Source organism: Hypomesus nipponensis, chromosome 11 (assembly GCF_054491055.1).
Source record: "Hypomesus nipponensis isolate SF chromosome 11, ASM5449105v1, whole genome shotgun sequence".
Taxonomy (NCBI): domain Eukaryota; kingdom Metazoa; phylum Chordata; class Actinopteri; order Osmeriformes; family Osmeridae; genus Hypomesus; species Hypomesus nipponensis.
In genome coordinates, this window is record NC_140371.1 from 22,294,149 (window position 1) to 22,317,120 (window position 22,972).

Below are 22,972 nucleotides of genomic sequence, written 5' to 3' on the forward strand. Positions count from 1 at the left end.
CAGACGAGGACACACCGGCATGTCTGAGACACGGACGGCTGGTGGAAACACAGGAAATCATTTTTCTTCCTGTCAACAAAGGGTGGAGGCGAGTTTCTTCAGGGTTGTGTGTACGGCTCCTCCTCAGTCGTCACACACCAGGCATCTCCTTCAGTTGTCTCTCCCACGTCTCTCTGGTGAATGTCCTCTCCACAGACACGCAAGGTCTTTCATTCAAGGAGCAAAAGATGGCCGTCCTCTGAGTCTGTGTGTGAGGGGGAGTGTGTGTGTATGTGCTGTGTGTGTGTGTGCTGTGTGTGTGTATGTGCTGTGTGTGTGTATGTGCTGTGTGTGTGTGCTGTGTGTGTATGTGCTGTGTGTGTGTGTGCTGTGTGTGTGCTGTGTGTGTGTATGTGCTGTGTGTGTATGTGCTGTGTGTGTGTATGTGCTGTGTGTGTATGTGCTGTGTGTGTATGTGCTGTGTGTGTGCATGTGCTTGTGCTGTGTGTGTGCATGTGCTGTGTGTGTGCATGTGTGACTTACTCTTAAAGACCTCTGGCGGGTGTTCATTTGTATTCCCTTCCAGACATGTTGTTTCTAATAAGAGTTCATTAAGGTTCAGCAGCAGCAAGTTTATCACAACTCAAGACACACTTCCTCCTGTGATCACCATGGTGACTGCATCCAGATCCCTCTTCACGATTCCTATCATCATCGCACATGGGATTATGTTATTTTTGTTTTGTGTGTGTTTTAACCCTGTGTATTTTGCTTTGATAAAAAAAGCCTGGTTGACGAGTCCTGTTCTCAGGTCGGGTTCTCTCTCTGTGGTGCTGGACACAGGCTTGCTTCCTCTCACAGCGCTGGGAGATCAGGAGAACATGGGACACACCAGACCCTGACCAGTTTTAATGAACAGGGTGTCATTTCTGCTTAGATCCAGACCACTCGCCCTCTAAAGCGTTTGCCATGTGCTTGCGGGAATGTGTTTTAGTCCGTGCGTTTGTGTGCGGATGAGAGTGTGAGTGTGTGTGTGTGTGTGTGTGTGTGTGTGTGTGAGTGTGTGTGTGTGTGTGTGTGTGTGTGTGTGTGTGTGTGTGTGTGAGTGTGTGTGTGTGTGTGTGTGTGAGTGTGTGTGTGTGTGTGTGTGTGTGTGAGTGTGTGTGTGTGTGTGCAGACGCTAAGTGGGACACATCTGATCCAGGGCTAGTGCTGCAGTGTTCTCTACATGCTAGTGCTGCAGTGTTCTCTACATGCTAGTGCTGCAGTGTTCTCTACATGCTAGTGCTGCAGTGTTCTCTACATGCTGGTGCTGCAGTGTTCTCTACATGCTAGTGCTGCAGTGTTCTCTACATGCTAGTGCTGCAGTGTTCTCTACATGCTAGTGCTGCAGTGTTCTCTACATGCTAGTGCTGCAGTGTTCTCTACATGCTGGTGCTGCAGTGTTCTCTACATGCTGGTGCTGCAGTGTTCTCTACATGCTAGTGCTGCAGTGTTCTCTACATGCTAGTGCTGCAGTGTTCTCTACATGCTAGTGCTGCAGTGTTCTCTACATGCTGGTGCTGCAGTGTTCTCTTCATGCTAGTGCTGCAGTGTTCTCTACATGCTGGTGCTGCAGTGTTCTCTACATGCACAGACAGATGTAATCAGGTCTCCTGTCAGCGGAGCTACAAAAGTCGAGGGTTGTGTTCAGGGGTGGCTGAGGCCTAATCTGGCCGGGGTAATGGCCCTGAAACAGGAATCCCTGAAGTTCTGCTGTAGAAACACCAAGACTGTGTCTCTGTTCCAAGATCAGGGGGGGATCTTGTCAGACTCCAAACTGTCACCTCATTAAGATCAGGAGAGCAGGACTGAAAAGAGCGAGTGTTTAATAACCTCAAGGCTTCCGCTTGTCAGCAGCCCCCACATACACTCCAGAACGGGCAGCTGGAATATAAACAGCCTGTTTTCCGTGTGTTGGTGAACAACGCAGACACAACGTCAGCTCTGGCTGTCTCCGGCGGTGGATTGTTTATTTCAGACGAGGGCCGGGGGACATTGCCATGGCAACCTTTCATGTGAGCCAGCGCGGGGGCGGAGCTTGGCTTCTGCCTCAGAGGCAGCAGGCACACAGGTGCCCTCGTCAGCCTCGCTCCCTCCCTCCCTCTTCCCCCCTCAGATAAAGAGCCGTTTGTTATTTTCTTCCCTTTCGCCCAACGTGCACATCATTCTCCCTCACACTTTCACCTCTCCTCCTCCTCTCCCCCCTCCTTTCCTCTTCCCTCATCCTCCTCCTCCTCTCTTCCCCTGTTTTTCTGTCTCTCTTTGATCAGGGACTAGGTTTGCTGCTAGACTGACAGACGCAGGAAGTGCCAGGAGGCTGGAGAGGAGCTGTCCACAGAGCTGAGTGTTTCAGTAGGCCGGCGTCGTCCCCAGCCTGGCCTAGAGAGGCGTCCCAGACACAGGAGCACCCTGTCAGCCTGGGGCCCCATCCAGGCCTGCCTGTCCGGGGCAGCCAGCCAAAACAGCCCAGTCATGCTGATTACAGAGCGGGGGGTTTGGGCTGGAGATGAAAGGGTAGCCGATATCCAGGGCACAATAGCATTATCTTTAATCCACCAATCACAAAAGGTGACCTTCAGTGCTTCCCCGGGCGTTGGCTCCCCCACCAGGCGTTCCACCTCCTCCCGGGTCTCTGTGAACAAGCACGTTTTGAGATACTACCAACTTCCAGTTTTTGTTCTCGACACAACGCTGGCAAATATGACTGTGTGTTTCACTGGCAGCCAACCGCACCACACTACCTCACTGGTCCACGTCTCACTCCCTTCAGTGACTTCTCAGAAGTCGTTTCCAGGAAGCGTGCAAGGGTTTTGTTGACCCAAAACAAACCTGATAGCCTGCGTGCATGTACGGACCGGTCGACCCCTGGACCTGAGCCAGGGGAACAGAGAGGAGCGACCAGTTCAGAGGAGTCAAAGGTCACACACACCCTCCTCCAACCCGCCGATCCTGTTCAGGAGCTCCGGTTACAGAACAAGCTCCCCAGCTGCTTTGTGTAAACAGGGCTGATGCCAGGTCTTTGTCTGCAAGGAGACCATGAAGCACGCTGATGCCAGGTTTGGAGCCATGACAGCGGCAACCTTTCAGAGACTGGAAGTGAGCATGGACGAACACACATGATATTTCAAGGTTATGTTCATAGTAAGAGTCTCCTTGGCTTGGCCAGTTGTAGTGGCTGGAGGGGCCAAACTGAGGAACTGGCCTTATATGGAAACAAATACCACGATAACGCCATCATCTCTGGTAGTCTAAGTCTAATCATGATGTTTCCCTGCTCCTGTTCTCTGGGGGGAGTTAGTGGAGGAGGGCTCTTCAAACTCGGCCGAATGAAACACCTTTGGACGCCCTCCAGAATAAGCACACCTCGGGGTGTTTCTTTTGTTCTGTGTCTGTGAGAACAGTCTTGTTGCTGCCAACTGTCCTCGTGGAGCCCCTTCACATCTTAGCCCTTCCTGCAAACACAAGAGCCCCACGCAGGACAACAATGTGGTCTTCAGGAGAAAAAAAGAGAGGAATTTGTTTATTTTAGAAGTAATACAATATCGTCATGTAATCATAACATGGCTTTGGCAACAACTGATCCTGGAATGTTTATATGAGACATTTATTTGGTAGAATATTACAGGCTGTTCTAGTGCTGTAAAGGTATGCTGGTCTGGAAGGCTAATGTTTTTCCACAGTGAATATATGCTAGTGCAGTTAATTCCTCATTTTGGCAGGGATCAAATATCTACTGCAGAACAACATCTGCCCATTACCAGAAGCTGTTTATTTTTGCGAACGCTTTTTACCCAAAATGGATATTCTGCTACTGCTGAAGCCATGTTGCAATGGTAACTAACCAGCCAAAAGACATTTAAATAATTCTGCAGCACGCACACACAAACACGCCCGCGCCTACACACACACACACACAGAAGAACACGCCCACACACACACACACACACACACATACACAGAAGAGCACACCCACACACACACTGTGTAGAAGTGGTGCCCTCCAGAATGCTGCAGCAGATGTTTTCCCCCCGAGGTCACCATGCAGCGTGTCCTGTTCCAGAGCCACGTATAACACACTTCACGCTGGGCCCACCGTCACCATCGCCTGGGGGGCTAACAACAAGTCTGACCACTTCCACATCAGGCTCAACCAGTATTTATCTCACAGTACAACATCTCACAGTTCACATGCACTGGAGGTGATCCTCCACTACCATTTAATTAGAAGAAAAAGCCCAGCTGGTTTTGTGTAAACAAAGCCCTGTTTCAGCCCCTGCAGTTCTCCTGGTTGTTGAGAGCACAGCCAGGAGAGTCTAGACGGTGGGTGTTCCTGTGAAGGGTTAACGCAGAGCTCAGAGCTTTCATTTCCTCCTCTGTTCCATCTGAACAAACAAGGAGGGTGACCTGACAGAGCACAGAAGGGCTGGGGGAGGAGGGGGAGGAGGGGGAGGAGGGGGAGAAGGGGGAGGAGGGGGAGTGCCGTGACTGGAATAAAACCAAACAGAGGGGGAGGGAGTGAGGGAGGGGGAGGTGACCATGTGATGTTCAAAAGCCTCCAGGCTTCAAGGCTGCATGTGAATGTGTGTGTGTGTGTGTGTACACGTGTGTGCTGGGAAAGGCAGCCCCTCCCCCCTGCCCTCCACACACACACACACACACACACACACACACACACTGACGTTGCTGCTCTAGCACAACAACATTTCTGGGAAATGGCTGCCGTTCCTACAGTACTATTTACATGAGACTGAATCTGCCTGTTATATCACTTTCATCATCAACCACAACAAGTGTGACCCTCTTAACCTCTCTCTCTCTCTCTCTCTCTCTCTCTCTCTCTCTGTCTCTCTGTCTCTCTCTCTCTCTCTCTCTTTCTGTTTCTGTTTTAAAGCCACCTTTAGCTCACCGTGTGTAAAACCTCACAAAGAGAGGGTGGAGGTTGAAGGGGGAAACGATGCGAGACAGAAAGAAAGAGAGAAAAAGCATTGTGTCAACAGAGAAGTAAAAACAAGGTGAGGATGAGTGATGAAAACATAAAGGGGGAGAGAAGGAGAGCTGAAGGGGAGAGAGGGGGCGAGAGATAGACAGGGGGGAGAGGGAGAAAGAGAAAGAGGGGGGAGAGAGGGGGGAGAGAGGGAGAGAGGGGGGAGGGGGGAGAAAGAGGGGGGGGGAGAGAGAGAGAGAGAGAGAGAGGGGGGGGGGAGAGAGAGGGAAACGGGGGGAGGGGGGAGAAAGAGGGGGGGGAGAGAGGGAGAGGGGGGAGGGGGGGAGAAAGAGGGGGGAGAGAGAGAGAGAGAGAGAGAGAGGGGGGGGGGAGAGAGAGAGAGAGAGAGAGAGAGAGAGAGAGAGAGAGAGAGAGAGAGGGGGGGGGAGAGAGAGAGAGAGAGAGAGAGAGAGAGAGAGAGAGAGGGGGGGAGAGAGAGAGAGAGAGAGAGAGAGAGAGAGAGAGAGAGAGAGAGAGAGAGAGGGGGGGGAGAGAGAGAGAGAGAGAGAGAGAGAGAGAGAGAGAGAGAGAGGGGGGAGAGAGAGAGAGAGAGAGATAGAGAGAGAGAGAAAGAGGGGGGGGAGAGAGAGAGAGAGAGAGAGAGAGAGGGGGGGAGAGAGCCGTCTGGAACAGGAGCACTCGAGACATGACTCATGGTGTTCATTCCCAGGAGGCTCGTTGACGAGGTCTATAAATGGAAATAGCAGCAAAACACCAGGCTTCCCTCGCCGTCTCTGACAACGTTACGCCTTATTAGAATATGATGCTTTTTGACAGGCGTCACCCCACCACCACCCCCCCCCCTGATCTCACCAGCCTGTCCTAACCCTTCTGCAGTTCTCTGCCATTTATTTTTCAGAAAAAAATGAGTCAAACGTAATTGAAATAACGGACGAACGTTTGCTCACGAAAGCGTTCATATTGAAAACGTTACAGAGACTGAGAACACGTTTACCTGGAGGAAGCTGTTTCCCAGGCTTTCATTCAAGCTAATAATAAACCCCCTCGTTGGATCATTTCCTTTCTAAAGTCCACATGAGATGGGAATACAGTGATATAGCTGGTGAAATGAGTTCATGGAAACCATGAACTAGTTTGGTGTTCTGTCCTCTGCAGGGACAGCTGCCCTAGATCGCCCCTCTCTCCTGCTATCTGGGACAGGGAGGAAGGAAGGAGCCCAACGACCAGGAGGACACTGCACATAGGGGTCAGCGACGAGGACACGGCCCCCCGGAATAGGACTAGAGATACTGAGGTATCACGCTACAGCCACCCCTTCATTAGGAAGCTTTTCTTTGCTTCTTTTTGGCGGATTGAGATGGGCCTGAATTTAGCCAGGGAGGTTTCTGGAAAGTCTCTGGAGAGTAACTAGCCTAAATATGAGGGTCGTTTCAGAACGTCACTCTCTGTCGTTGCTACGGGAACAGGCAGTTTCTTGAAGCTGTAAAGGTGAAGGTGTGTTTTCCCCCAGTAGAGGTATGGGCGTAGACAGACAGGTAAAGGTGAGGTTGGGTTGTGATTAAGGGGCAACCTTGAGGGGAGATCTGATGTGACCCTCTCTACTACCACTGGTGTTCCCATCTGCATACATTCACACCATGAAACGTCTGAATCGTGGCCACAAAACACATTATATTCTGAAAGTGTAGAAGGAAGAGGGACCCTCCTGGTCCTCCATTCATCCCTCGTTCATCCTGTGTCTGATCAAAAAACACATTAACAAAGGAACAAAGACAAAACGTCTGTCTGCCCTCCCCTCTCTTCCCTTCCCTTCCCCTCTCTTCCCTTCCCTTCCCTTCCCCTCCCTCCCTCCCTCCCTCCCCTCTCTCTCCCTCCCTCCCCTCCCTCCCTCCCTCCCTCCCTCCCTCCCTCCCCTCTCTCTCCCTCCCTCCCTCCCTCCCCTCCCTCCCTCCCCTCCCTCCCTCCTCCCTCCCCTGTCCTCCCTCCCTCCCCTCCCTCCCTCCCTCCTCCCCTCTCCTCCCTCCCTCCCTCCCTCCCCTCTCTCTCCCTCCCTCCCCTCCCTCCCTCCCTCCTCCCCTCTCCTCCCTCCCTCCCCTCTCTCTCCCTCCCCTCCCTCCCTCCTCCCTCCCCTCTCCTCCCTCCCTCCCTCCCTCCTCCCTCCCCTCTCCCTCCCTCCCTCCCTCCCTCCCTACCTCCCTCCCTCCCTCCCTCCCTACCTCCTCCCTCCCCTCTCTCTCCCTCCCTCCCTCCCCTCTCTCTCCCTCCTGAACAGGTGAGGGAGTGATCTCCTGTGTGCTCATGCCTGTGTGATTGCATCAGCCACATCACAGCCTGAGGGAACAGGCCCAGGGGGGTGAGTCACAGACACCACCTGCTCCCTCCTCCCTCCTCCCTCCTCCGTCCTCCCTCCTCCCTCCTCCCTCACCCCAGCCCGCCCACCTGGCCCAGGCAGACACACCCTCTCCCCCGTCACCAGCCTGCAGCACCGGTGTAGCAGAGCTGATCTTTTCCTGCTGCAGGCTGGTGACTCTCTGCTCCTCCCAGCTCCTGGCTGCTCCTCTACGCTGCCTCCACCTCTGCCTCCACCTCTGCCTCCACCTCTGCCTCCACCTCTGCCTCCACCTCTACTTCCACCTCTACTTCCACCTCTACTTCCACCTCTACTTCCACCTCTACTTCCACCTCTACTTCCACCTCTGCCTCCACCTCTGCCTCCACCTCTGCCTCCACCTCTGCCTCCACCTCTGCCTCCACTCCCTCTCACAGTCAGGGCTTCTTCTAGCATCCACTCCCCAAGGCGGGAGAGAGACTATCTGAAGAAGCAGAGAGAGAGAGCCAGAGAGAGAGAGATAGAGAGAGTGGTTTGTACTTCGATGTTGTTTTTGGTTGGTAGTAAAGTGTACTAAACGCAGCAGGTGGGATGATAAACAGGAGAGGGAGAGACGCAAGGAGCCCTACATCTCCTCTGAGGAGCCCTACATCTCCTCTGAGGAGCCAGACGCTTGTCGTTTGCACTGTCATCTTGGTCGTTCTTCTGTATGATTACCTAGAGATGATGTTCTCTTTCCCCTTGTTCATGTGAACCATTTCATGCTTGTGTGATGTGCCATTTTAAGTGTTTTGTCAATACGGCAAATGTAAATGTTATGGACGTTGTCAATAAAGCATGAGAGTTACAAACGTTCTAGTTTTACTTTGAGTTGTCACGGTGTGCATCTCCACCCCAGTGGATGACTGACACACCATTGGCCACTCATCTCCACCCCAGTGGATGACTGACACACCATTGGCCACTCATCTCCACCCCAGTGGATGACTGACACACCATTGGCCACTCATCTCCACCCCAGTGGATGACTGACACACCATTGGCCACTCATCTCCACCCCAGTGGATGACTGACACACCATTGGCCACTCATCTCCACCCCAGTGGATGACTGACACACCATTGGCCACTCATCTCCACCCCAGTGGATGACTGACACACCATTGGCCACTCATCTCCACCCCAGTGGATGACTGACACACCATTGGCCACTCATCTCCACTTCGTCACGGTGGTTGTCACTGTTTCCTCCAGGCGACAGAGTGGTTGCGAGGGGTCATGTGATGGTGTGTCAAAGGTCATGTGATCCCTCCTGTTGTCCCAGCTTGCTGTAAACACTGTGGTCGCTCTGGGCCTTCAACACGAGCCTCCTAGGTGAACCACCTCAGAGGATCTCCCTCTCTCTCCCCCGATCTCCTCCCCCTCTTCCCCTTCCTCTCGGGCCCACATGACAACTGCTGTTTGGAGTGGAGGGCTGTTTTTCCTGCAGTGTAGCAACAGTCACCCATAGCCAACCCTGGGTCTCAACAATCCAAACAAACAGCCCCAGGTGAGACCTTCTCCACAAACGCACCAGTCAACACCCCAGGAGAGGCACGCCACACATTCAAATGAGCCTCAGCAGAACAAAGTTTCAAAAGGAGATTGTGTTCCCATCTCCTCCCCTGCCTGGGGGGGCTTCTCATGTGACGCTGAGGCAGTGTCTTGGGGGCGCATGAAGGAAACAGGAGCCACACATTTGAACCTGGTATCTCTGCCACAAGCACAACAGGATCTCAGAGCAGGCTGTCTGTCTCGTCTGATTCATCTCCACACTCCGGTGAGGTGACAGACGTCAAAAGACAAACTCCGGCCCAACACACCCCGCCCCGACTCACCATAAAGCCCCGGGAAGACGTTGCTTTCTGTCACGACAACATGACCACGGAGGTTTGGTCACTGTCGGCGCCCGCTAACCCACCATGGCGCCGCAGCAACAACTTCCCCTTGGAGAGCAAGAGAGAGAGCAAGCAAGAGAGAAAGCGAGAAAGAGAAAGTGAGAGAGAGAGAGCAAGACAGAGATAGCGAGACAGAGAGAGAGACAGAGAGAGAGAGAGAGAGAGAGAGAGAGAGAGAGAGACAGAGAGACAGAGAGAGAGAGAGAGACAGAGAGAGACAGAGAGAGACAGAGAGAGAGACAGACAGACAGAGAGACAGAGAGAGAGACAGAGAGACAGAGAGAGACAGAGAGAGACAGAGAGAGAGACAGAGAGAGAGACAGAGAGAGACAGAGAGAGACAGAGAGAGACAGAGAGAGAGACAGACAGAGAGACAGAGAGAGAGACAGAGAGACAGAGAGAGACAGAGAGAGACAGAGAGAGAGACAGACAGACGGACAGAGAGACAGAGAGACAGACAGACAGAGAGCGACAGACAGAGAGACAGACAGAGAGACAGAGAGACAGACAGACAGAGAGACAGAGAGAGAGACAGAGAGAGAGAGAGACAGAGAGAGACACAGAGACAGAGAGAGAGACAGAGAGACAGACAGAGAGACAGAGAGAGAGACAGAGAGAGACAGAGAAAGAGAGAGAGAGAGAGAGAGAGAGAGAGAGAGAGAGAGAGAAATAGGTCATCCACCACATCCCGACGCCGTCCCCAGATAGGACGAGCAGGCATGTGCCCTCGTTCGTATCCATGACTCCACGACTCGTTCCACAAAGGTGGTTTGAAACGAGCCCTCGACGCTACTGACAGAAAGAACAAGTCTGTCCTCATCATTCAGCTCCTCATCAGGGTTTTGGGACTGAAACTCAACCCCCCCCACTCTACCCACCCCACCCCCGCCCCAAAGTCACGCTCACAAATTTCCCCTCACGCATGCAAATTCATGTCTTCATGTCTCTCCAAGTAGTTAGGCGCCTACAGGGTTTACACGCTGAATGAAACAGTAACACAGTCATCTGTGTGTGTGTGTGTCTTTAAGCACATGGCAGTGAGTATGTCTTTAAGCACAGGGCAGCCAGGATTCCTGAAAGCTTGCAGATCAAAGATGGCGTCACCCCAACTGTGAGTCAGAGACGAGGCTGTGCCCTGGATGAACTTCCTGTTTCAGTCTGCCTCAGATTGCCTCAGTCTGCCTCAGATTGCCTCAGTCTGCCTCAGATATAGGGTTTCTCCTGCCTGGCCGCATAGGAAGTGAGTCACGCATTATTCACCCGCCGTCTGCCGGCAGCAGTCCTGCAGTGACAAGGCTTGGTCGGGGTCAAATTAGCTCCTGAAACTTTAATCTCCGACAACTCAATTATTTAATATCTGAGCCGCCCACTTCAAAGGAATGCCTCTGCCTCCCTCCCTCACGCCCCACCCACCCTCCCTCCCTCCCTCCCTCCTTCCTGCCCCCCCTCTCCCTCCCTCCCCCCGGCATGTCTCTGACTAAACTACAGATTGAGGCTTTCAGCCCCTCTCCCCCTGAAGACTATTCTGCTTCAAAGATCCTGCAGTTTTTACAAACCAAATCTCCTCACGCCCTCCGGAATCCCAGACACACGGCAGCAAGAGCTGCAGTGGATTCAACTTAGAAGATGAAACGTTTGTTTGTCTATCAGCAGGACACACACGTTTGCGGCAAACAGCGATTCTTGGAACACACACACACCAAAGTGCTTCAAACCCACTGTCCTAGAGGTGAAATAACACAGAAGGGTTTTTTCAAGCTGTGCTGGTCTAACTGCGACAGTGGGAGCTTTTCCATCTGCTATTTGTAATCACTTAAAAGGCATAAGTGCCAGCAATTATCTCTCTTGTGCAGTCCATGTCATCTGGAGAGAAGAGGAAATACAGAAATCTGAAAAGGAAAAATGAAAAACAAGATTACGCAACACCCAAGTGAGAAGCCAGAAGACTCAGAAAGGACCCTCTGCGTGCAGAACAGCAAAAACGCTAGAACCTACTAGAACCTACTTTTCTTTGGCATTTTATAAATATCTCTCTTTGTACAGTGAACTGCTTAATCGAGATGGGGGGGACCGGAATGTATAAGTAAGCAACAGAAATATCCTTGAGAGGAGTCGAACATTCAGCTGGGAAATGGACCTGATTTTCTTTTCTTTTTTTGGGTGAACCACATAACATGCAGAGCTGCACAGCTATTGGCTGGATGGAAAAGTGGATCAGAGAAGTGAAAGTTAATCCCCCAAGGCCCTTTCAGCCTGAGGTAGGAAGAAAAGAAAGAGAGAGGGACAGAGAGAGAGACAGAGAGAGAGAGAGAGAGACAGAGAGAGAGACAGAGAGAGAGACAGAGAGAGAGAGAGAGAGAGGGACAGAGAGAGAGACAGAGAGAGAGAGGGACAGAGAGAGAGAGGGACAGAGAGAGAGACAGAGACAGAGACAGAGAGACAGAGAGACAGAGAGAGACAGAGAGAGAGAGAGAGACAGAGAGACAGAGAGAGAGGGACAGAGAGAGAGACAGAGAGAGAGACAGAGAGGGACAGAGACAGAGAGAGAGGGACAGAGAGAGACAGAGAGAGAGGACAGAGAGACAGACAGGAAGAGAGAAAGACAGGAAGAAAAAGAGAGAGCACACCTGCAGATATCTCTACACCCTGACTGAAACATTGTAAGTAAGTCCTTTACGTTTTTTTTACAAACACAATCAATTTACTCTGCAGGTAGACACAGGAAACGTTATTATTAGTTTTCTTTTGCCACTTACAAAGACTCCTCTGCAAGGAGAAATTCCACATTTCACACACCCCACCCATCTCATGAAAACACTCTTTAAAATAGTAAACAGGAAGCAGCATGGCGGCCCGGATCCCATCCTCTCTGGCACCAGCTAGAGGGAACAGATGCCTTATGCAGCCATGTTAAAGGCACTTAATGAGCCACAGCAGGCAGGATCTCGTGCTAGCCTAGTGCCATTCTTAATCTCTCTGAACATTAGTAGGGTTGTGTGAATGTATGTGCACAAGTGTGTGTGTGTGTATGTGTGTCTGTCTATATGTATCTGTGTGTGTAGTGTGTAGCGGGGTCAGGACGGTCTGTGTGTGTGTAGTGTGTGTAGTGGGGTCAGGACAGTCTGTGTGTGTGTGTGTGTGTAGTGTGTGTAGTGTGTAGGGGGTCGGGACAGTCTATTTTGTCCTGAGCGTGTTGAGAGCTGCTCTCCCCGGCTGGCTGGTCCCCCTGGGGCCGTGTGGGGCTTCTGAACCCAGCAGGAAGACTGCTCCCCTGGGTCCTTGTCTCCTGCAGCAGATCGCCCGGCGACGGAAGAACTACCGTAAATGAGAGATTACCCATGACGGGTTTGAGTTCCGTCTGTCAGCTGGTTTTAAAAGAGATGAAAGCTTTTGGACTTTTGGTTTCTGCAGTATTGTGCCCATGACTTGAAACTGAAAACACACTGGCCAGTCACATGCTCTGCACAGGAAGTGATCTAAGTTCAAGTTAAGAGGAAGGATGTTTCCTCATCTATACATCTCCACCCCTGACAGGAAGTGACCTTAAGCTTGTGAAAACCACGACCTCTGAGTTCAGCGCACTCCAAGCCATGACATCAGAGCCTGCTCGTTCCTCCAACACACCTTTCTCATAAACACACAGAGCTGCTGGCCTCTGACTCACAAGTGTTGCAGATGTGCGGTAGAAAGAGCTTTGAAGATGTCTAAAGCTATAACCCTTTCCCCTCTCAACCACCACAACCCCCCTCCCTCCACTTCCCTCCCTCCCTCCACCCCCCTCCCTCCTCCACCACAGGGCCCTCATTCCAGGAAGCCAGCTGTTAGACAGAGGAGAGGGAGGAGATGGTATTCTATATCAGGGCTGTGAATCACACTTTCAAGCTCTGTATTTTTCCTCTGGCTGTTTAGCTAAGTGGATAGGGAGTAGCAAGAGGAATGTGTTATGGATTGGGCCCCAGAACTGACAGGCTGACTGGAAGGAAAGGAGCAGGACCAGGGGTTGGGGGAGAGGGGTTATTACATGGCCCTGGGGTGCTTATTTAAACCGGGGCTGTCTGAAGGCTCACACTCAAACACTGTTATTGTACTGCAGCTGCATGGGAAACTAGTCAGGAAAGAGAGGAAGAGAGAAAAAGAATAGAGAAGGAAGGAAAGAGAGAGAGAGAGAGAGAGACACCCACAGCCAGAGAGAAAGGTAGAATGAGGAAGAGATAAAGGGAGAAGGAGAGAGAGAGAGAGAGAGAGAGAGAGAGAGAGAGAGAGGGAGTAAGAGAAGGAGAGAGAGAGAGAGAGAGAGAGAGAGAGAGGGAGGGAGTAAGAGAAGGAGAGAGAGAAAGGTTTTGGACAGTTTCACCCACCCTTCCCAGGAAGCAGAGTAAACATCCCCCCAGGAGAGAGAGCACAGCAGGGGCACCAGGCTGGAACAGGAGGGCTGGAACAGGAGGGCTGGAACAGCAGGCTGAAGGAGGAGATGTGGTCAGTCTCCAGCGAGGGTGTGGAGGCAGCTACTGTATCAGCGAGCATCAATACAGCTCCAGACACTCTGGCCCCCACCCTGGCCCTCCTTCTGGCCCTCACCCTGGGCCCCCTTCTGGCCCCCACCCTGGCCCTCCTTCTGGCCCCCACCCTGGGCCCCCTTCTGGCCCTCACACTGGGCCCCCTTCTGGCCCCCACCCTGGGCCCCCTTCTGGCCCCCACCCTGGCCCCCTCAGTGGAATGCCGGAAATCCGGGTCTGATTGCTCAGTGTTTGCCGAGCTGCTCCTAGGACAGGAATGTGGCCAAAATGATATATTTTCTCTCTCTCCCCCCTCTCTCTCCGCTCTCTCTCTGCTCTCTCTCCGCTCTCTCTCCGCTCTCTCCCCCCTCTCTCTCTGCTCTCTCTCCGCTCTCTCTCTTTCTGCCCTCTCTCTCTCCCCCTCCAACACAAAGCTGTCAGCAGAGAGAAGTTAAACACTGCACACAGACGACTCAGACCTGAGGGGCAGTGAGCTCATGCTGATTGTTTGACCTGGAGGAGACAGTACACACTGCTGAGTCTGTGAGACGAGGGGACAGCTAGTGTGAAGAGAGAGAGAGACAGAGAGAGACAGAGAGAGAGAGAGAGAGAGAGAGAGAGCCTGTACCCTGCAGGAGGAGGGAGGGAAGGGTTAAGTTCACAGCAGACGGAGGGGAGGGGGGGTAGGGAGGGGAGGGAGGAATGGCGTTCGGCTGAAATTAAATGGAGGCTAAAGTGCTGAGTCATTGCGTTCACACAGCCTTTATTAGCCGCTCCGTCACTCAGGGTTTATGGGCTGGGGGGGGGGGGCGCTGGGGGGCTGGGGGGGGGGCGCTGGGGGGCTGGGGCGGGCACACACTCAAGACAGGCAGCAGGCCTCATTTACAGGAAGCCTTTTGGAGCCAATAACACTGCAGCCACTTGGCTCACCTGCTCTGTGGACGAGCCCCCTTTCCTGCTCCGGCGGGGGGGCAGAGCCATGCCTCTCTGCTGCTAATGAGGGAGGAGCCGGGCTCTGTCAGGGAGCGTACAGCCACACGTGTGGAGATGAATCACTCTTGGAAGGATAAGAGAGTAGAGGAAGTTGCTGATGCATAGACAGGAAGCTGCTGCTGTAGACAGGAAGCTGCTGCTGTGTAGACAGGAAGCTGCTGCTGTAGACAGGAAGCTGCTGCTGTGTAGACAGGAAGCTGCTGCTGTAGACAGGAAGCTGCTGCTGTAGACAGGAAGCTGCTGCTGTAGACAGGAAGCTGCTGCTGTAGACAGGAAGCTGCTGCTGTGTAGACAGGAAGGTGCTGCTGTGTAGACAGGAAGCTGCTGCTGTGGAGACAGGAAGCTGCTGCTGAGTTGACAGGAAGGTGCTGCTGTAGACAGGAAGCTGCTGCTGTAGACAGGAAGGTGCTGCTGTGTAGACAGGAAGCTGCTGTGTAGACAGGAAGGTGCTGCTGTAGACAGGAAGCTGCTGCTGTGTAGACAGGAAGCTGCTGCTGTAGACAGGAAGCTGCTGTGTAGACAGGAAGCTGCTGCTGTGTAGACAGGAAGGTGCTGCTGTAGACAGGAAGCTGCTGCTGTAGACAGGAAGGTGCTGCTGTAGACAGGAAGCTGCTGCTGTAGACAGGAAGCTGCTGCTGTGTAGACAGGAAGCTGCTGCTGTAGACAGGAAGCTGCTGCTGTGTAGACAGGAAGGTGCTGCTGTGTAGACAGGAAGCTGCTGCTGTGTAGACAGGAAGCTGCTGCTGTGTAGACAAGAAGCTGCTGCGGTGGACAGGAAGCTGCTGCTGTAGACAGGAAGCTGCTGCTGTGTAGACAGGAAGCTGCTGCTGTGTAGACAAGAAGCTGCTACGGTGGACAGGAAGCTGCTGCTGTAGACAGGAAGCTGCTGCTGTGGAGACAGGAAGCTGCTGATGTAGACAGGAAGCTGCTGCTGTGGAGACAGGAAGCTGCTGCTGAGTAGACAGGAAGCTGCTGCTGTGGAGACAGGAAGCTGCTGCTGAATAGACAGGAAGCTGCTGTAGACAGGATGCTGCTGTAGACAGGAAGCTAGCAGACCTGAGAGGTGTCTGGGCTGGAAGCAAAGCTAGCAGACCTGCTCCTGATCACACAGGAAGTTCACAGTCCCAGGCTCCACTGTGTCTCACACAGCCCGGCCAATCAGAGCGTGCAGCCAATAAATTAATGCATTCCCCCCCCCCTCCCTCCCCCTCGTTCCTCTCATTACCCTGCTGCTTGTGGGTTATCCAGCACCTTCCATGCGGCCTGGCTGGGGGTTAAGCTTGTTTTTTCCAAGGGCATTTCATAACCCTGTTAGGCTGCCTCTCCTCCAGGCTGGGCCAATGAAGTAGCAGGATTTACAACCTGCAAGGCCTTGTGGCTTCACTCTCACCGCCATGCATTATTCAAATTCAGGCTCTCATAGAAAAGGGATGGCAATTATTTGAATATCTGCAGCAGGACGGTTGAAACAAGTCTGGGCTGAAGAGGCTGGATGGTCTCATCCTGCAGGATCAAGGTTGCAGCCAATGAAACACTATAATTTATGACACGGTTTGATATTTCAGTGAAGTCATTGATTCCTTCGCGCCAGACCTTGGCAAGGACGATGTCAGAATTCTCAGTATTTCGCAGCAGTTCTGTCTCTGTGAGTGAGAAGAAAAAATATATATACTTTTTACAGCCCTAATTGGAATCTTGGCTTTGCTATTTATGTTGTAAAATGGATTTTCCCCTGAATCAACTGAAACCGCTCTCTTGCACAGAAATTAAATTGAAGGTTGCGTCATGCCATCCTCTGCACATCACACTTCAGCCAGCAATGGAGTGGGAATGATCACAACATTACTCATTTTCATTTCAAACATTAACATTTTAGACAGGCTTTAGGCAGGCTTTGCGACACCTTTCCTTGAAGATGTCGCACTAATATCCGGAGAAGTGGGGGGTTCTTGTTCCGAACAATGTTAGATCTTCTGTCTCCCAGTTTAACAGTCACCCATGCTATGTTGATCCCAGAGTCACAACACATACGCAGACAGCCTCCCTGAACCTCATCACAGGCTTCCCAGGGACGAAGGGCAGGCTAACTAGCTCACTAGCACACTGCCTTGACGAGATCTCCGCTCCTAACAAGCCGTCATTCTGTATGTGAGCTAAACCTCTACATCGACTCGACATCACAGGGCCTGCAGGGGCAGAGGGCCTGCAGGGGCACAGGGCCTGCAGGGGCACAGGGCCTGCAGGGGCACAGGGCCTGCAGGGGCACAGGGCCTGCAGGGGCACAGGGCCTGCAGGGGCAGAGGGCCTGCAGGGGCACAGGGCCTGCAGGGGCAGAGGGCCGAAGTTAGGGAACAAAGCTTTATTAATAGTATGAACAATTGTCTAGATGTTTCATCTGAACATAAGGTTAGCTTGTTAAAGTAGAAGAGTTTAAGGTTAGCTTGTTAAAGTAGAAGAGTTTCATCTGAACATAAGGTTAGCTTGTTAAAGTAGAAGAGTTTAAGGTTAGCTTGTTAAAGTAGAAGAGTGATTCAAGGGGAAGCAGGCCGGAGTGTTGGAGTGGCAGGAAGAGGCAGGAAGGGGCAGGGAGGGGCAGGGAGGGGCAGGGAGGGGCAGGAAGGGACAGGGAGGGGAAGGGAGGGGCAGGAAGGGACAGGGAGGGGCAGGGAGGGGCAGGAAGGGGCAGGGAGGGGCAGGGAGGGGCATGAAGGGGCAGGGAGGGGCAGGGAGGGGCAGGGAGGGGCATGAAGGGGCAGGGAGGGGCAGGGAGGGGCATGAAGGGGCATGAAGGGGCAGGGAGGGGCAGGGAGGGGCAGGGAGGGGCAGGAAGGGACAGGGAGGGGAAGGGAGGGGCAGGAAGGGACAGGGAGGGGCAGGGAGGGGCAGGAAGGGGCAGGGAGGGGCAGGGAGGGGCATGAAGGGGCAGGGAGGGGCAGGGAGGGGCAGGGAGGGGCATGAAGGGGCAGGGAGGGGCAGGGAGGGGCATGAAGGGGCATGAAGTGGCAGGGAGGGGCATGAAGGGGCATGAAGGGGCAGGGAGGGGCAGGGAGGGGCATGAAGTGGCAGGAAGGGGCAGGGAGGGGCAGTGAGGGGCATGAAGGGGCAGGAAGGGACAGGGAGGGGCAGGGAGGGGCAGGGAGGGGCAGGAAGGGACAGGGAGGGGCAGGAAGGGGCAGGAAGGGGCAGGGAGGGGCAGGAAGGGGCAGGGAGGAGCATGAAGGGGCAGGAAGGGACAGGGAGGGGCAGGGAGGGGCAGGGAGGGGCATGAAGGGGCAGGGAGGGGCAGGGAGGGGCAGGGAGGGGCATGAAGGGGCAGGGAGGGGCAGGAAGGGGCAGGGAGGGGCAGGGAGGGGCAGGGAGGGGCATGAAGGGACAGGGAGGGGCAGGGAGGGGCATAAAGGGGCAGGGAGGGGCATGAAGGGGCAGGAAGGGACAGGGAGGGGCAGGGAGGGGCAGGGAGGGGCATGAAGGGGCAGGGAGGGGCAGGGAGGGGCAGGGAGGGGCATGAAGGGGCAGGGAGGGGCAGGGAGGGGCAGGAAGGGGCAGGGAGGGGCAGGGAGGGGCAGGGAGGGGCATGAAGGGGCAGGGAGGGACAGGGAGGGGCAGGGAGGGGCAGGGAGGGGCAGGGAGGGGCAGGGAGGGGCATGAAGGGGCAGGGAGGGGCAGGGAGGGGCAGGGAGGGGCAGGGAGGGGCAGGGAGGGGCAGGGAGGGGCATGAAGGGGCAGGGAGGGGCAGGGAGGGGCAGGGAGGGGCAGGGAGGGGCAGGGAGGGGCATGAAGGGGCAGGGAGGGGCAGGGAGGGGCATGAAGGGGCAGGGAGGGGCAGGGAGGGGCATAAAGGGGCAGGGAGGGGCAGGAAGGGTTAGGAGCATATGAGGGAACAGGGTAATCAGAAAGTAGTGTCTCTCTGGTCCATCAGTGGCTAGTGTCTCTCTGGTCCACCGGGCACCGCCCACCTGCCCCAACTGGCTCTCACACACACAACCGGGGGGGGGCTGTTTAAACAGAGTAAGAGACTCTGTCCTAAGAGAACCATCTATGCTTCTTGGTGATCTTAGATTCTGCTGTGTGTGTGTGTGAGACACATACATATGTACCTTAAAGATCCCATTACTGTGTGATGTATGGACATTAATCTAAAGGAACAAAATTATTGGATAATATACTGGATAACACAGCATTATCAACTAAAACTTCCTCAAACATTCTCAGGACTAATAACTGTAGCAGTCTACTCACTGGCTAGCCCACAAGGACCTGCCCTTCTGGTTGTGAGCCTTCAGAGTTGTTGAGAAATGGATGAAACAGACTTTGCAGCCTCTAATCTGTGTGAATTTGTGCCGGAACGGAAGGTTTAGATGCAGCGCCTGAGGCTTCCTAAATAAATCATCTGAACTCTCGGTACAGAGAATCTACAGCAACAAAAGACTTAAACTCCCAGTGGCAGAGTCAGTTCTATAAGCACTGTTTTGGCAAAAAGGCCTCAATTACATCAGCCTGAAAAGGGATTTGACAAAAGAGGCTGACTGATGATGAATACCCAGCTGAAAGGATGTAGTGTTGGCTGTGACTGTGCTTTTACCACATGAACAACATCTGAATCAATTGATCTAAACTCCTACCTCTGGTCTCACATTAGTCAGGCTAGTCAGATAAGGAGGGACTCTACGACCGTGGCCAATCCCTGAAGCTATCTCTGAACGCCGGATCCACTTGAAGAGTTGACTGCCGAGTTTGTCGAAGATGATATTTACAGCTCAGGGGTAGGAAAGTACCCAAGCAGCAGCAAACTGTAAGAGGAATCACCCCTCCTAATCAGAAGGCTGAGTGTGGTCTGAGCAGCAGTGGGAACGAGAAGGGACTCGTCACAGTGAGGGGGCTGTCTGTACGATGGCTGCTCAGTCCTGCGGGCTCACACACACACACACACACACACACACACACACACACACACACACACACACACACACACACACACACACACACACACAGACACACACACCAGTGCAATGTTTTCACAGGGAGATTTTGCCATGTTTTTTTTCTGTCAGGTTGCTTAAGTTCAAAGGTTTTGGAGATGTCATTGGAGGCAGAGGAGGCTGGATGACATCAGAGATGACATCAGAGACCACACGGTGGGTGGAAGGTGCTACTGTTGATGAAACCTGCTAGAACAGAGAGGTTAATGGACTTGGTGGTCAAAACATGTTACGAAGCGAAGTCTGTCTTTGAGAGCGTTTAAGCTGAGCTGAATGAGAACATTTCTGCTATCTCTCTCTCTCTCCACCTGCATGTGAAGCTCAGCTGAGGTCTAGCCTTGCAGAAGGGGTTAACCCTGTGTGGTTGTATCATTGGGCTAGTGAAAGTAGCAGCAAAGTGTCTCAGTTTCAGAAGATTTCACCCCACCAGCATCCTGTGTGAAAGCAGAGTCACACAAACTAAATATTCAAAGAGCGGGTTATGTTGTGACACAGCTGCCCTTTGACTCGGTAGGCCCGGGGAAAGTACCAAGTGAGCTCAAACAAGGTGATTTTTGGTTCAGTCAGAGCAGAAACAGCGCTTCACTTCAAAGCCACCGCAGAGGAAGAGAGAAACGGCGTGGAGACACAGCCATGCATCACTGACAGTATGCACACACACGCACGCCGTCAGAAACACATGCACACACACGCTCACAAAAGCTCATAAACACATGCATGCACGCACAAACACATGCACACACCGAAACACAAACTCCTTATGAGGTTAGTTAGTTAGTCAGCCTGATGAAATGAGGAGCTGGATTCCCCCCCCCCTCCTCCCCCCCAGCTGGTTGCCTAGTGACTCATGGGGGATTACATATCTGCTCCCTTTGATCTGCTAACTGGTGCCAGGGCTGTTTTATATGCAGACTGCTGGTCCACAGCCAGCCAACAGAACCAGAGAGCATGTGGTTTATCCCACATGGTTTTACCCTGGTTCTCATGTTATACACATTTTACAAAGACGGGGGCGTTTGTTTTAAACAACGACCTTCAACAACGGTGCCTGTCAAGTTCCCTTCGCATCAATGAGGGAAAAACACAGAGCCAATCATCAAGGTAACAACTGGACCCAAGCACTCTATTATTCTATTGCACGGTAAAACGAGTGGCAAGAATCAAACTGTGTCAGGAGTAGGTCCTTCATAAGCCAGCTTGCTGTATTTCAGTACTGTACTATTTGATCTATTGTACTTCAACTGTTCTGCTGAAGGATAGACATTTTCAACATCTGACAAGCAGGTTCCGTTAGGACCGCAAACCACTGCATCCGGCCATTAACGGAAGTTGCACAACAGTAATGAAAAACTGCCGTTGTATGCCAAGGTCGACAATAACCACAAACTGTCCTGAGGCAATGGTGGACCATAACCACAAACTGTCCTGAGGCAATGGTGGACCATAACCACAAACTGTCCTGAGGTCATGCAACTGCAACTGGATTACTCAAGTGTTGTAGAAGTTTGCTTTATTTGTCCTCATCTCTCTTTGAACAGTCCAACACAGACACACAGCATAGGAAAACGTTGTGCCTCACAACACCAAGGCAGGAGAGAGGCAGAGGCAGAGGCAGGAGAGGCAGGCAGCTGACTGAGACAGAGAAACAGCAGTGGTGCTTTGTGAAGGGTACTGCCTCAGGGAGGGTGAAGGGAATGATCCTTGATGACTGTTTGTTCACGTTGCCACTCTCAGAGTAGAGGCTCTGACAGGGACACAAGGCAGTGGCTGCAGCCAGCTGTGTTTGACCTGGGGGGGGGGTCCTGTACTGCAGCCAGCTGTGTTTGACCTGGGGGGGGGTCCTGTACTGCAGCTGCAGGCACCAGAGTGCAGCATGTGCCATGCTTACCGGTAACATTTCAGCATGTTCTGATTCAGATTCCCCCCCCCCTGTCTTTCTCAGTCTCACACAAACCCCCTCATTCTATCTCTCACACACACACACACACACTTGCTCCCCCCCCCTCTGCCCCCGCCTTTCTCTCTCCCAGGAGCTGCTATCAGCAATTGTCACTTCACAGGAGCCATCATCAAAGGCAGCCACTCCAACTCCATCCCGTCGCCATGGCAACAGCCCGATTCAGGAGAGGTGGGCGAGGGGAGGTATGTGCCAGAATGCTGGGGGTTGCCATGGTGACAGATCTGAGGGCTTACATAAGTATTTGTTTTGCGGGTGTGTGTTTGTGTGTCTGTTGCACCAAGCACATTCCTCCACATAATTAATGCTAAAGGAGCTTGTTCGCTGTCGCCCAAAATGATAACAATGTCATTTCAAGTGGCAGGAAGCAGCAAACAGCGATCCGCAGCCACAGTCAAGGTCAACCTAATTTCCTCGCCAATCAAGCCCCGCCTGCGCACAGAACAGATGTCAAATGCCATCTCCAAGGTGACACATCAAAATGATTGCGTCTTTTTTTCCTTCCTGAAACCACTCAGGTCCGCTTCTCATGGTCTCTGCTGAGGGATTAACCAGACGGCTGCGTCATCCGACGAGCTCTGAGGAGCCAGGCGACTCACTGGTCCTTCAGACAACAGGCTAAGTGTGGACTGCACATCCCAGCTACTGAAGGGGGAATACGGCTTGTTTTCTTTAGAATCTAATGTGATTGTCTGAGACCTTAATGCACGGAAACTTCCAGATGGAAAGGGGAACTCTGTGTTCTATGGGCCTGTGAGCAGTTCGCACACACACACACACACACACACCACTAATGGACGCCTTCAAAAGAGAAACACTCAGATCAGATTGCCCTGAGTGGCTGGACTCCAAATGGAGGTAGACAGGGTGTCCATCTCGTCTGGCCTGCTTGATGTCTTTTTCCACATCTGATTCATGCTCTCATCCTCATCTACACCTGCATGACCTTCCACAAGCCCCCACTTCCCTGGACCTCGGAGCCGTCAACACACAGAATTTTACAGTCGTGTACATATATCTTTTTTATTTTATGTTAGGATATTTTAAATAAATACTGACTGAAATGTGTGTGTGTTCTAACAGAAGGGTTATTTGAAGGATCCGTGTGACCTATGAGGAAACGAAGACGTGTACAGTACATTCCAACGACAGCTTTGATTCAACATTCACTCTCCTTTCACCCATCTGACTCACACGTTTTCACAAGCTGCAACGCCCTCAAAACAGACAGTGTGAATTCTACTGTTTCAATTGGGGAATTCCACCAAACCACAGTAGCTAGTATAATACAGTACTCAGCCATGTTAGACACGTAG

At 52.8% G+C, this 22,972-nt stretch overlaps 1 long non-coding RNA gene across 4 annotated transcripts; it reads left to right on the top strand.

The window, feature by feature from the left end:
- Positions 1-10,746: 10,746 nt before the first annotated feature.
- LOC146268649 (uncharacterized) lies at positions 10,747-22,724 on the top strand. 4 transcript variants are annotated; one of them, XR_014768790.1, is made up of 4 exons: positions 18,652-18,728; positions 19,772-19,855; positions 21,730-21,841; positions 22,175-22,724. It is a non-coding gene; the product is annotated as an uncharacterized LOC146268649 (long non-coding RNA). The 4 variants fall into 4 exon arrangements; XR_014768788.1 differs by lacking the exons at positions 18,652-18,728; positions 19,772-19,855 and adding an exon at positions 10,747-11,891 and having other exon boundaries at positions 21,642-21,841; XR_014768789.1 differs by having other exon boundaries at positions 18,649-19,855.
- Positions 22,725-22,972: the final 248 nt, after the last annotated feature.